We start from the raw sequence: 13,775 nt of genomic DNA on the forward strand, positions 1-13,775 counted from the left end.
TTTCCGGCAAGATTTTGAACACACAAGCCCAGTTTGGTTTTTGAGCTGTCTGGGCTTGAAAACCAACAATTGCCGTCAGCCATGCAGGATCAGGGTCCCTATGCACAGGGCTTAATCGCTGTGCTATGGGGCCAGCCCCACTCTTGATAGGTGTGCTATGCCATCCGTAGCTCACAGACACCCATGAAGCGGGCCGCAAGATCACCTTCTTTCACTGGTGAGGAAGCGAAGGCTCAGAGCGTCAGAACAGACACTGGCTAGAATGGCTGCCTTTCTAGTTATCCCGAAGGCCCCTGGGGTGTAAGAGGCCCTCATGTCCTCTCATAAACCCCCTTTTCATGAATGGTTTAGATTCATGTTTCTGTGTCTTCACCCATGAGTCCTTAGTGAGGACCTTGACCAGTTTCCATAGGAAGTACATGGCAGGTCAGGAACTGCAGTCTTGGTCCTGGTCTCCTGCACTTGTCCTTCTCCTGGGCATGTCTTGGAGGACAGGGGACAGCTGGAGGAGGCCTTAGTTCCTGATGTCCCCTTGGCAGTGGGGTCTATAGTTCCCAGGGCCTACAGAGGCATCCCAGGTAAGTGGTTCTTAGACAGTCCTCATCTCCCTCGCCACCACCTCCCACCCTTGCAGGGTGCTGATGTGACACAGGCTCGTTCAAACAGCCCCTGTGCTGGACAGGGCCATCAGAGCAGGCCATCTGGGACTTTGAGTATTCGAGGGAGAGAGGCCACAGTCACTTGTGGGTGGAGGGGAGGGGAGGTGTCTATGAACCTTCCCCTGGCCTTTGTCCATACCCCCAGGGACTCTCCCTCCACAGTCAGCTTGGAGAGGTGCCTGCTTCTGAATAGCCAGTAGGTGCCTTTAAAAAAAAAAAATATTTAATTTTTGTTTATTATTATTATAAATGTGCTATACAACATGTGTGTTCATCGGAGAAAGAGAGAGAGAGAGAGAGAGAGAGAGAGAGAGAAAGTAAGCTGCCAAGTCTAGACTCGAACCATAGTCGGCAATATGGGGAGTCCAGCACCTTAACCACCATACCACCTGCTGGCCTCCAGCAGGTGCTTTTAATGATCCCTTCCTTCTTTCCATCCCCCAGGTCCTTTGCAGGAAGTCATAGGCCCCCACTGTGCTGAAGAGTCCCCCAGTCCAGCCCCTTGTGTGGGCATCCTGGGTAGGTGGAACCTGGTGGTCAGTGCCCAGGCACTCAGACTCCCGGGCTCTAATCTTGGCTCCGCCCATTGGCCTAGGCTTGTGATCACCAGGTATGTTCTCTAACCTCTCTGTGCCCCAGGTTTCTGATGCTATAACAAAAAAGACAACAATAATAGTAACTACCTTATGGAATGATCGCGATGACTCAGTTCTATTACAAGTCAGGTGAAAACTCGGTGAATTTGATGAGTGCTGATTAGTAAAGACAGGGAAACAGGTAAAGAGCAGAAAAGCAGTTTGCTCAAGGTCATATTGCCAGTCGGGTGTCAGCTGGGACTAAAAGTCAAGCCTCCTGGCCACTGGTTTACCTCCCAGAGAGACCGAGACAGCACTGTACGCTCTACCTGGCACACCCCATTGTCATAGACTTGCAGATACATGTGGGATGCCTGGAAGTGGGGTTTTCTATTTGGCAACTGCCAGGGAAGGAAATGATGATGGGTAAGGAGTGATATATTTCTGAGGATTTGAGTTTATAAAATGACTGACTCTATTCTGGTGATTCAGGCAGAAATGTGCACTTCATTGACATTTCAGAACAAACTGTCAGCCCATCACAGTCAGCTCCTTTACTTGAAGGCACAGCCATGCATGGGGTGCCCCCACCCGCTAAACTGGTCCCTTAGAGGTAGAATGTGGGCGGCAGCCTCAGCCCCCCAGCAGGTGGATGGGGAGGTGATCTTGCTGCCCAAGGATGACCAAGTGGGGTGGGAGTTGTTTACTGAGAGGTGTGCTGTGCGAACTTCCTTCCCTACAAACATTTCAAATGGATGTTGCTCTCCAGCAGGGTGCATGCCGCTTGCTCTCTCTGAGTGAGGCAGGGTGGGGGCACCCAGGGGCGTCAGCATGCTGTAATCATGGGCTGTTTGACGAGAACTGGAACCAGCTCTGGGGTGCAGGGCTGAAGATGGCTCAGGGCAGGCCTGCCTGCCATCTCGTTCTCAGCTGATGGGCTTGGAGAAGGGAAACCTCTCCTTTTTGTTTTCTACCTCAGATACTTATGATTTTTTTTTAACGCCAGGACCATTGATTATCTTTCAAATATTTTTACAAAATGAATGAAGATATTTAACAGTAATCTGAGGGAAAGTCTTAAAGGAGAAATAAAAGGATGAGGAAGGGACAGCTATACCAGGAGGAGAGTCCTAAAGCTCCACCAGGTTCCAGAAGGGGAGCCAGGATGGGGTTCTGGCATGCTGAGAGGTCAGGGAGTATCCATAGGAAAACCGCAGATGAGTAGCGGCTGGGGCATGGTCACGCTGCAATCCCTGCTCCTTCTCCCCCTTTGGATTTTGGGCACACAGGCACGTGTGCCCAGCTCGTTTTCCTTTCTTTCTTTCTTTTTTTTTTTTTTAAGAAGTTTTTGCCTTAGGGTACATGCACTTCATGTGTATGTGTGTGTGTGTGGGGGTGGGTTGGGATTGGGAGAGAAAGACAGACACAGTGAGAAGGAAAGCTGGGGGGGTGTTGGAGTGGGGCGAGAAAGACAGACACAGTGAGAGGGAAAGTGAGAAATCACCCCTCAGAGGGGATGGCCATTCCATAATCCCTTCTCTTCCATTCTCCTCCTGGGATCCTGAGCACACACACACACACACACACACACACACACACACACACAGAAGTGCGCGCACGCACGTGCACGGCGTGATATTCAAGCCACCAGGTCCAGGACTTGAACTGCTGTTGGCCATGTGGGAGTCCAGCTATGTATCTGCTATGCCACCAGTTGTCCACACACATCTTCCACATATTTTTCAAGTTGTTGGGTCCAGGACTTGAACCACGTAGTTGGCCTTGTAGGATCCAGCTGCCTTACCTACCATGCTAGTGGCTGGCCCCAGAATACCCTTGATAGGCAGGAAGGTGAACATACTGGGTTGTGGGAAAAGTCATGACACGTTTTTGCATAGAAAAACATAGAAAAATAAGTTAGATTTTTCTGACATCCCAGCAATTTGAACAGTTCGATCTTTGGCCATCTGGTCCTGGGATGACAGGCGTTGCTCTGTGTGAGATGTCATCCAGGCATACCCTGAGAAGTACCAATGGTAGGAATGGCTTGCAGGCTGTGTGCCCGCCCTGATGACAAGTGACTAGCCAGTACCCAGAGGCTGTTGGAGACTCCTTTACACTGTGAATTAAAACAAACACCAAAAAGGCTTCTAAAATATTCCCATCTCCTGGGCTAGCTGGTGGCATAGTGGTTAAGGAGCTGATCCCGCATGGTCAACCACGGTTCAAGTCCCAGACCTGGCAGTTTGAAAATCATGCTGGGTATATGTGCCCAAAAGTCCCTAGAAGAGAAAGGAGGATAAGGGATTGTACCATGGCCATCCCCCTGGGTGGGTAGGTGTTGGGGGGTGATTTCTTACTTTGCCCTCTCTGTTTCTCTCCAAGGCGCTCATGCACCCTATGCCAAAAAATGTAAATAAGTAAATAAAATTGCCCTCTCCTGGAGACATGCAGCCACAGACAAGAGCAGAAGAAGGCTGCCTGTGGAGTGTGACTCTCAGTTGGGTGCACTGAAGATTTGATAAGCGTTTATTATCTGAGACGTATTCAGTGAGGTTGATTCTCACTAGCAGCTGCAGGTGCCACCCCACGCCCACCCAGCTGTTGAGCTGTGACCTCTCTGGTATCCCTGGTACTGCTGCCCTCTCTCCTGCTGCTCCACTGCCCTGCTCCCCTCTCCCCTGATCCCTGAGTTGTAACCTCTGTAAGGAAGTTAAACAACTGGGCAGGCTTGGGAGAAGGTGTGAATATTCAGAGACTAGAAGATCAAAGCCTTCCAGCTTCCTACTGTTAAGGGCCGGAAGCTAGTTATCTCAGGTAGGCGGCAGTCTGAATGACTGCCCTGGTAAGCACTCAGTCAGAACCATGCCGACCAACTTTGAAATGTAGCAGATGAGTAGAGGGGAATGTGGATGATGGATGAGGCCTGTGTGGGCTCAGTTACACACTTACATAGCTGGGCACTGTCCTGAGGAACTTGTCCCCCATAATCCCTTCTGCTCATTAGTGCAGGAAAGGGGCGAGATCAGAGCCCTCCCAGTAAGGAGGACAGGGGGGCTCCTTTCCTAGTGTGCGAATCTTTCTGGATTCATCTGGTTGTGCCACAGTCGCAAAATTCCCAAAAGACCACCAAGGAGCCGATTCCGATGCAAGCACACAAGGGTCGCTTTTATTCAGGCTCGAGCCAGGACTCCCAATCGTCACTGACATAGCAGGTCAGAGTTGAGAGCCCCCCGTGTTAGTTGGGCTTGGTTTTTATTTGGCTTTTGGGAGGCGGGGAGTTCGAGGGGTGCTGAGGAATGCACTCAGGCAGCTGGTTGTAGATTTCAAGAAGCATAATTGTCTTTTACTGATTGACAAGGAAGTTACTTCAGATCTCTGATATTTCCTTTGTTTTTTATCATTGGCCAACCCTGGTGGGGTGATGGTCTTAGGACCTTCTGCTACGTGATTGGCTCAGCCTCCTTGAAATGGTACTGATTCTCAGCAAGGTGGGTTTAACAAAATGGGGTTGCCCCATAAAAAAGTGGAGTCACTCTGGTCCTTCAATCCCTGCTGTTGGACTCATTTCAAGTGGTCTTTGAGAACTTGGTGAGCAGCCCCAAGGCCAGCGTTGGGCCAGACATGGCAGAGAGAGGGGAGATGAAGAAACAGCCAAAGAGCTAGTCCAACCTGGTGAGCAGGGTTCAGCTCTGGAGGCCAGGAGTCTAGGATTAGTCTTGCGTACCATTTCTGTATACTGTCTTCCATCTGCCCACTGAGGACAGAATTCTGACTACTTTTTCCTATTCTAAAATTCTTTCCAAGCACCTGGGAGGAGTCACATCTACAAACTTGAATAGCTGCTTTGGTAAGTGATTATGGGGTGCTCCCTACATTAATGTTCTTATGATGCATAGTGAAACTTTATTAGGTTAAAAGGAAGCACAGGCACTGTTTTGATAATTTTCTTGTAGGAACAATGATGTGTGTGTGTGTATGTGTGTGTTTTAACCAATCATTAACCTAAGATTTTTTTTTTTTTTTTTTGAGAGAGATTTTGCTATAAGGCGTGTATGCTCGCTGGAGAGACAAGAGAGATAGAAAGCGAGAAATCACCCCCTACCCCCAGGGGGGATAGCCACGCTGCAATCTCTTCTCCTCCATTCTCCTTTAGGGATTTTGGGCACATACATACAGGCACCCAACCTACGTTTAGAGCCACTGGGCCTGTGACTTGTACCACAGTCAGCTATGTGGGAGTCCAGTGACATAACCACTATGCCATCTGCTGGTCCCCTAAACCAAGAATTTCTAAACCCTTTTATAACCTACAAGCCTCCACTCTTGGATGTCCTACCATTTTGAGCTGGGCCAAAGACTTCGCATGCTGATTTACAACTTTGTGCTTAGAATAAATTGCATTGGTTATTATTTTTGCAGAGCTTGTTTTTTTTTTTTTTCTGTCAACACCACTCATTCAGCCAACTCCAAGTACTCACTTTGAGAAGTTTCCAGTGGTCTTGGTGGATTCGTCATAGTCCCTGATCCAACCCTCAGCCATTAGTCTCAGAGACTCTACCTGGTCAGCGTCTCAGAGCACAGGGGACTCAGGAAAGTCACCTCACACTTTCAAATCCCTCAGAGACTGAGCAGAATGATATATCCACTGATTAGTCACCCATGAAAGTTGTAACTGCAGGGTAGACCAGAAGTTCACAGGGCCTGACCAGTACCTCTCTCCCTGTTTCCAGCAATGTGGCATGTCTGGTTTTGGAAGGGGTCATGACAGACACAGGTGGAAATTAGAGATTCCAGTGATTTGTACAATGGGAATTGCTGGTATGGGGCAGCCCCCTTATCTTGTGCGGCCCTATCTTCCTCCAGAGACCCTTAGGTCAAACATTGCTTCTTTTTTGGGGGGGAGGTTTTTGCTATAGGGCATGTGCGCTAGCCAGCCAGACAGAGAGAGACATAGAGACAGAAAGCGAGAAATCACCCCCCAGGGGGGCTGGTCACGCTGCAATCCCTTCTCCTCCATTCTCCTCTTGGGATCTTGGGCATGCACGCACATGCACCCGGCGTGAGTTTTAAGCCACCGGGTCCGGGATGCAAACCGCGGTCGACTACGTGGGAGTCCAGTGATATAGCCATTACACTAACTGCTGGTTCCCCATTACTTCTTTTAATTTGATTTTTTAAAGAGTTATTTTTGCTATAGGGTGCATGTGCTCACAGGAGAGACAGAAAGAAATCACCCTCCAGGGGGATAGCCATGCCATAATCTCGTCTCCTCCACTCTCCTCTCAGGATCTTGGCACATGTGTCCAGCATGAGTTTCAAACCACCGCGTCTGGGACTCGAACCAAGTTCGACCATGTGGAAGTCCAGTAACATAACCATTATGTTATCTACTGGTCCCAACTTTATCTTTTTTTAAAAATTCAGAAAGTTTTTTCTTTTCTATTTTTTCCCATAGGGCTTGTGTACTCATTTGATAGAGAGAGATAGTGAGAGGGAAAGTGAGAAATCATCCCCTAGGGAGGATGGCCATCCCATAATCCCTTCTCTTTTATTCTCCTCTCAGGATTTCTGGCACACACACACACACACACACACACACACACATACACACACGTGTGTGCCTGGCATGATTTTTAAGCTCCCAGGTCTGGGACTCAAGTCCCAGTCAGCGATGTGGGAATCCAGCATCTTAACCACCACATTATCTGCTGGCCTCAGGAAAGATTTTCTGTAAACTTTATTTATTCATTTCATGAGAGAGAGGCAGGCACTCTCCACGGGGTCCCTACACCACAATTCACTCCAGCCTCACCCAGCCCAGGGGATTAGCACACATGTCCAGCATGGCCAGAGAGGTCTCTGGGCACGAACCCAAACCTTCCTGTATGGGTCAACACTGCAGAGCATTGCATTACCACTTTGTCACCATTGGCACCCTATTTTCCCTTTTAATTAGCTGAAATCAGGCCACCCCTTCTCCCAGACACTGCTCTGGAGGGCACAGTCTGTCTCTGCTGCTGGTTCTCCCATGCTCTCAGAGCTGGCCAACCCCCGGACAGACGCGGTCTGTCTTCAGACAGGCTATCAGTGCATGTAATCAGGTTACGGCTAGCCTTGCTGACTGAGGATCCATCTGTCTCTCTGGGGTGACAGCGCATGTTTCTACTTTGCTCTGAGCTGATTCCATAGTTTAACTCTCAGAAAGTGACCTTCTTCGTGTTTTCAGGTCTCCCTGTGGAGAGTGCCTATCTCTCTATCATGCACTGTACTGTGGGGTCTCTGCGGCTCTGTCAATACTGCAGTCCTGTTTACTCTCCAGGATGCAGGCCACTAAGGAAGGCACGACTGGACCTGGTGAATGCTGGGTGACATTTCCGGGGCTACAGCTATGGCCTCCTGGGGTGCAGAGACCTTCAACTCACCTTCCCACCGTGTGCCCTTATTACCTTCCCTGAGTAGTGTGGGTTCCAGGATTATATGGTATGTCTGGATGGTGTGGGCCCCACTTGCTTTTGTGTGCTCATTCCATTCTATACTAGACCTCAAGGAATTAAGAGTGGAAAACGAAGTAAATGTTTGCATCTTAGTGGAATATTTTTACTAAAGAATGGTGTTCTTAGTGGTGCCATTCCAGCAAAAGTGAACATGCTTAGGTCCTTGTTAGAGCTACCCCAACCTCAATAGGAACCTCTCCAACTCTCACTGGGGGACCTGGGGCAAACCATTTATCCCATCTGGGCCTCAGTTCTTTTGTCTGTAGAATGGAGATGGAGAATACCAGAATCTATTTTAGAGGATCTTTGTATAGGGCTCAGAACAAGGCCTGGAGCCAGCAAGTGGCACTGTGGTTAAGGTGCTAGACTCCCACATGGCCAGCTGGGGTTCAAGTCCCAGACCTGGAGACTTACTTTCTCACTTTCCCTCTCTCTCTGGTCAAATTAAAAATAATAGTATCAATAAAATAAAATATTTTTTTTTTTAAAAAAAGAACAAGACTTAGTGTTTTCCAGGTAAGTTCCCCATTAATATACATATATTTATATGTATATATATATTTTTGGGGAGAGGGGTATTTATTCATTTATTTCTTCTATAAGAGAAAGAGAGACAGGCACCCCCAACTGGATCATCATGCCATGATCCACCCCCACATAGCTCTCACTGCCTCTGAGAGAGAAAACCTGCAAAGAGCTTGGGTCACTGGAGTTGGCTTGGACAGCAATGCCCCAGCCCAGAGAAGGCCTCGTTTTCTTTTAATTAACTAAAATCTCCTCCTGATGAGTTCTTATTGGAAAATTGCTCTGTCACTGATAGCTATTTTCATTTCCATTGGGAATCTAATTCCCAGAACACTACCCTCATAGTATTGTGGTTTCTGAGAAGGTGATGATGATAGGGCTAGTGTGAATATGTGTGTGTGTGTGTGTGTGTGCACGCACATGTAGTGTGTATTAGCTGAATGGGTTCTCAGGGCTGGGAGTGGGGATTCTCAGCCTGCATTTTACTGGATAAGGTACAGAGGAAGAATGGATGTTTCCTACATCTTCACACCTCTCTGCCTCTGAGCTGTGTTTGAAGTGTCCTCCATTCTCCTCTCGGGATCTTGGGCACGCATGCACACGCGCCCTGCGTGAGTTTAAGACACTAGGTCTGGGATTTGAATCGTTGTTGACTACGTGGGAGTTCAGCGATAGCCATTACGCTAACTACTGGTCCCAAGATCTTAATTAACCTAAATATTTTCAATAGCAAGTGCAGCTGATATTTACATATCCATGAACACAAGTCTGACTTTAGGCATAAACCTCAGTGAGTAGAATGAGCACACTATAAAGTAGCACCTAGCTGGGGCTATATAGCTTACTGCAGTAATCAAATAGGTATTTTTAATGCATTTTTTTAAATTTCAAGAAAAACAGTTTTCATTTTTTTCCTGAAACTTTTTAAATTAATTAATTTACATCCATCCCCTAAGCATTGTCACAGCATACAAAATGTGATTTCCCATTCAGTCTGTATGATCTAGTCTGCTTTTAATACTTTCAAGGGAGATTTTGACTTCCTGTATTACAGCCTTCATCTCTAACAGGCCCATTTGATTCTTTTTTAAAGTATGTAATTCCTCTTTTAGATCTTGCAATAATTTCCTCACCTGGAACTTGTCAGCTCCTTTCTCCTTTCTCTTCTGCAGTTCATTGTCTCTCTTCTCTTCCATCTCTGTTAGCTTCACTGTGGATGAAGAGGAGTTATTCTTTTCCCTTGGAAGAAAGATATTTTCTTTCTTTCCCATATTTCTTGTGGCCAGATGGTGATTTCTAGTCATCTAATGGATGATGTGTTTCTTCCCAAACTTGAAGTTCAATCTGAGCATTCAGGAGCATGCAGAAAGAGGTGATCTGGAATCTCTTTGCCATTCCATTTTGATCCCTTTGCGCAGCAGATTCAGTAGATATTGAGGAATATGTTAACCCTAAATGTATTTGGATATTTGTCTATAGTTCCCTTAGATCACTCTAGAAACACAGTGAATGGAGATTGAAGAGCAGAGAGATGAGATCAAAGAAAAAGAAAAGGAAACAGAAAGAGAAACAACAGCAACAACAACCAAGAAACAGAAAAAGAGAAGAAAAAAACCTAAAAGAAAATTTTTTTTAAAAGCAAAAAATAGAAAACCACGTGGCACTCAGGACCCAGGAAAGGTCTTCTTCTGAAGGCCTGTCCCCTTGCCTCTCCTGGGTGGGAGGGGAGGAGGGGATTATTAACAAGATAAAGGGAAAGGAGGGGCTGAAAGCTGGGAAAATGCTTTGCCTTAAAAAAAATTTTAAAGGAAAAATTACAAAAGAATGAGAAGACAGAGACAGAGAGAGACAGAGACAGAGACAGAAGGCTTGAGAGGCTTCCTACCACTCGAGTTTGTGGGCTGGAGGCTGAATTATCAGTGGAAAATCTTCATTTCTCTTATTTCCCTGAAATCACTAGTTCTCAGGAGCCATGAAGGTGTCTTCTCCAGAGAAAACTTCTTTTTAATAATAGAGAGCTTGTGTGTACATGTGTGTGAGAGTGAGAGGACGAGGGAAACAGAGACATAGAGATAGAAAAAGAGAAAGAGAGAGAAGCACTCACAACAGGGTCTGTTCTTGCTATGATCCCCCTTCCCCAGCCTCCTAGTCCTAAGGATCTTGGCCTCCTACACATGGCTGGGCACATGCCTGGTAAGATTTCAGGCCAATGTAGGGTTGGAACCTATGATTGGCCCTGTGGGATCGAGTCTTGCAGGGTACTACATTTCTGCTGTGACATAGTTGTTGGACAGAGCAAACTCTTTTTTTTTTAAAAAGAATTTCTCATTTACTTTTATTTATATTATTATTATATTTTAAATAGTTATTTATTAATTTTATTTATTTATTATTCATCATTTTATACAATTTGCTATAGGACATATGCACTCACTAGAGAGACAGAGAGGGAAAGTGAGAAAGCAAGCTGCCAGATCCAGTACTCGAACTGTGGTTGCCATGTAGGAGTCCAGCCCTTTAACCACCTTGCCACCTGCTGGCCCCTTATTATTATTATTATTTAAATTTTCTCTAGAGCACTTGCACTCACTAGAGAGAAACAAAGAGAAAGAGAGAGGGAAACTGAGAAAGCAAGCTGCCAGGTCCAAGACTTAAACTGCTCTTGGCCATGCGAGAGTCCAGTGCCCCAACCACCATGTCACCTGCTCGCCCCCCAGAGCAAACTCTTAGATGCCAATTTTCTGTTCTCTCTCCTGATATTTAATTAACCAACTTGCACCAAGCAGCTAGTGAGGCAACAGGCCTCCTCCTTTCCCCTTAAAATCTGCATTTAGCCTCAAGCATGAATCACTAGTCTGGGATTACAGGCATTGGCAGCACAGCTGGGGGCATTTGGCTTTAGCAGTCAGCCCTCTACTGGGAACCAGAGTCTTGGTTCTCACACTTAGGCCAACACAGGCAAGAATTAAAATGGAGACCTCAGGCATCTGGGATTGCAATCTCAGTTCCGTCAGTGCAGAGCAGGTAGTCCAACCTGGCAGGTACAAACTGAGAAGAGGACTGAACTGAGACAATAGGGAGAGGGCATGCTTACATGTCACTGTCACTGCCTAATGAGTCAGTCCACATGAAAGCAGCTATACTATTATGCTGGCTAAGTGAAATAGCTATGACCAGGCCAGGGAATTTTAGTTTGCAACCCCTAGAAGGGCGATTCCAAGCAGGGATAATTCATAACATGTGGACTACCAGAAGGCCTGGTTTTGAGATCTCAGTAGGTCTCCACTTCAGTTCGGTGTACCACCTAGAACTCTGGGAAGAGGGAGGAATGAACCTTTCCCTGTTGCTCCCTCTTTCTTTTCTTTCCTTTCTTCTTTCTTTCTTTCTCTCTTTCTTTCTTCCTCTCTCTTCTTTTTCTTTTTTCTTTCTTTCTCTTTCTTTTTTCTTCCCTTCCTTTCTCCCTTCTTCCATTCCTCCCTTCCTTCCTTAAAGAAGAGAGAGAGAGAGAAGGAGACTCTGAGGGAGAGGGAGGAGTCCATTTTTGCTATGTTGTGACCCTCCTGGCCCAGTCTCCTAGTTAGCTGGGATTACAGGTGTGCACCTACTTTTAACCTGTAGAAATTGGTCTGGGAACTAAACCTGGGCCTCCTGTGTAGCCCCAGCTTCATGTGGGGGCACCCTCCCACCTGTGCCAATGGGGCTGGGCATCGTGACTGCTCCTTTCTGTCAGTCATTTTATATCCAGCCTACTTTACGCCCAGTCGCTGGGCTCTGCGGAGCTTCTTTCCCTTCCAGAGGCAGAGCAGCTGGGCAGGGTTCCTTACAGGCTGTGTGGGATCCTTGGCCCATATGTTGTTCCCTTTGACCTTGAGGAGCCCTGTTCAACCCAAGTTGGGCCTGGTCTGACCACAAACCCAGGCAACTCGGCCAACAGCAGTTTCCAGCTCAGACTCCTGGCCTTTTCATTCCTGCCTCTTGAGCTCACACCTCTTACTGCAGGGTGGTTGAGCTGGGCAGGGTGGCAGAGGCAGGGTGATGCGTGACTTTCTCTGAGACTTGGCTTCCTACATTGCAGGGTTGCCGGGAGGGTTGAATGAGGTGTGGATCAACTTGGCACAGTGAAAATTGTGAACATCGGGGTGGGGTTGTATGTGTGCTTCATATGCCCTCTGGCCTGGCTGTTGCAAGTCTGTCATCTCCCGTGACATAATAGAGATGCATAGATATCTATATTCGAAGATAGATAAATAAAAATCTATATTTATCTATACCGAGGATAAAGAGAAAGAAAAAGCAAAGGTGGCAAAATGGTAGCAATTTATGAATCTAGGTAAGATGTTTACAGATGCTCACTATACTGTTTTCCAACTTACCATACATCTGAAATTTTTCAAAATGAAAATAGAAAAATTTTGTGTAGTATGACCTCATAAAATACATGTACATATTAATACACAGAAAAAAATCTAGCAAGATATATATACTAAGGAACTATACTGATCATCTCTGAGTGACTGGAAATCTGTTATTTTCATATTTGCTTGTTGTTAGTTCTAAAGTTCACATGTGTGGCTCCAGTAATGAAAGATTATTATTAAAAAAAATTTTTTTAAATGTTTTTGACATAGGGCGCAAGCACTCACAGGAGAGAAACAGAGAGACAGAGAAAGGGAAAGTGAGAAATCACCCTCCAGGGGCATGGCCATACTCAATCCTTTCTCCTCCATTCTACTCAGCATTCTGGGCACACCCAGTGTGACTTTCTTTCTTTCTTCTTCTTCTTCTTTTTTTTTTTTTTTTTTTAGAGAGATTTTTTGCTATAGGGTGAATATGCTTGCCAGAGAGACAGAGGGAGAAAGGGACAGAAAGCACCCCCTCCCCCCCAGGAGGATGCCCACACCGCAATCCCTTCACCTCCACTCTCCTCTTGGGATTTTGGGCATGAATGTACATGTGCCCCATCGTAGTTTTTTTTTTTTTTTTTTTGAGAGATTTTTGGTTTTGTTTGTTTGCTTGTTTTCTTTTTTGGAGAGGTTTTTGCTATAGGGTGCAGATGCTTGCCAAAACAAAACAAAACAAACAAACAAAAAACACAGAGAGAAACAGAGAGACAGAAAGTGGGAAATCATCCTGCAGGGGGAATGGCCACGCTGCAATCCCTTCTCCATTCTCCACTTGGGATCTTGGGCATATACGCACTCGTGCCCAGCGTGAGTTTAAGCCACCGGGTCCGGCACTTGGACCATAGTTGACTACATGGGAGTCCAGCGACATAGCCATTTCACCATCTGCTGGTCCCCCGCAGCATGATTTTCAAGAGTCCAGGGCTTAAACCGCCGTTGGCCATCTGGGAGTCTAGCACCTTAATTAGTATACTACCTGCTGTCCCCAAATGAAAGATCATTAAAATATCAACAAAGGGCGCCACCAGGTGATGTGGTGGTTAAGGTGCTAGACTTCCACATGGCTAACTGTGGTTCGAGTCCCAGACCTGGCAGCTTGCTTTTTCACTCTCTCTC

The sequence above is a fragment of the Tupaia chinensis genome, unplaced genomic scaffold (genome assembly GCF_000334495.1).
Source record: "Tupaia chinensis unplaced genomic scaffold, TupChi_1.0 Scaffold148557_1, whole genome shotgun sequence".
Classification (NCBI taxonomy): domain Eukaryota; kingdom Metazoa; phylum Chordata; class Mammalia; order Scandentia; family Tupaiidae; genus Tupaia; species Tupaia belangeri.